This window comes from Macaca thibetana, chromosome 1 (assembly GCF_024542745.1).
Source record: "Macaca thibetana thibetana isolate TM-01 chromosome 1, ASM2454274v1, whole genome shotgun sequence".
NCBI lineage: Eukaryota > Metazoa > Chordata > Mammalia > Primates > Cercopithecidae > Macaca > Macaca thibetana.
In genome coordinates, this window is record NC_065578.1 from 90,820,551 (window position 1) to 90,822,142 (window position 1,592).

The 1,592-nt window shown below is 38.5% G+C and overlaps 1 pseudogene; it reads right to left on the reverse strand.

Annotated features, from left to right (window-relative positions):
* Window positions 1-1,072: 1,072 nt before the first annotated feature.
* LOC126943845 (non-histone chromosomal protein HMG-14-like) lies at window positions 1,073-1,361 on the reverse strand (annotated as a pseudogene).
* Between the last annotated feature and the right edge of the window lie 231 nt (window positions 1,362-1,592).

A 1,592-nucleotide genomic window follows, 5' to 3' on the forward strand; every position in this document is an offset into this window, starting at 1 on the left:
CAATGTAATTATTGATATGATTAGGTTTAAATCTATTATCTTGCTATTTGTTTTCTATTTTTTTCACCTATTTGTTTTTCCCTTTTTCCTCCTTTTCTGCTTTCTTTCATATTAATTGAACATTTGGTATTATTATAACGTGTTTCTTTTGTTAACGTGTTAGCTGTATCTTTTTTGTTTTGAAATTTGCTCTTGGGTTTATAAGTGATAGCCATCTTCAAGTGATATTTTGGCACTTCATGTATAAGAAACTAACAATAATATATTTCCGTTTCTTTTTTCTATTTTCATAATTGAGATTTTATTGGTTGAGGATCAGTACAGACATTTCAATTTGTACACAATTTTTAACATACATAACAAAATTCTAAAAATCCATGTATTGTAATTCTTTTAAAAAGTTATTCCAGTAACTTTACAGATTAAAATTTGGAAGCAAATTTTTCTTAAGAGGCTATCAAGTACCAGTATCTTCACATGTTGGTCAGATGTTACATACGGCCCACCAGCTCACAACTGAATAGCATGTACACTACATATTCAAATTTGTAATCTTTCACAGCACAGTAACCAAGTTATTAGGAAAATAGGACTACCACAACCAAAGATGCTACAGAGTGCCCACAATTCTGACAGGGAGAGCCATGATCAAAGAGTAGTTTTCTTTAGGAAAAAAATCTATGAAAAAACAAGGCAACAGAAATAATTTAAAATGTTCAAGACATTAAATGCAGGACTGACTCCATATTGCCATTTAATATGCTTTGTATTAAAGGATATAAAAACATCTATGGATTGTTAAGCTGACACCTAAGACAGTCAAAGCCTCCCATAATTCAATATCCCACACTATTTTCTGGTTGTACCAGCAAATAAACAACTAGCAAATGATTTCACCTCTTTACAAAAAGCATTTACACTTAAAAAATGGGATGACATGGGATTCCCTCCTTCTTAAAAATATTTCTAGAGCTACTAACAAACTTGCATTTACAAAATAGTTGATAAAAGTATTCCTCTGTATTGTACAAGAAGGGAGACAGGGACCACTGAAAAGACATGGTATATGGCATTAATCAGACTTGACTTCTTTCTCTCCTGCATCATCAGAGGCTGAACTCTCCTCAGTTTTCGTTTCTCCATTTGTCTTTAGTTTCTCCGTTAGCCACTTCGGCCTGTTTTCCCTTTGCTCCCCTTTTCCCTTGTGTTTGCACTTTTTTGTCTGAAGATTTATCCTTCGTTGTTGCCTTTTACGGCTTTGCTTCCACTTTTGCAGGAGGTGTAGCTGACAACCGCAGGGGTCTCCTCTTGGGCTCTTCCTTGGCGGCCCCTTCGGTGGAGCTGCCTTTCCTCTTGGGCATCCTGGCGGCAGGGAGGGCGCCTGCCCGGTGCCTGCAGGCTGCAGCGCGCCAAGAGCCTTCGCGACACTGGGCTGCCTGGCCGCTGCCACTCCTCCTGTGTCTGGAGTTGGTGGGTTCTTGGTCTCCCTGACTTCAAGAATAAAACCGCGGACCCTCGCAGTGAGTGTTACAGTTCTTAAAGACAGTGTGTCCAGAGTTTGTTCCTTCAGAGGTTCAGATGTGTCTGGAGCT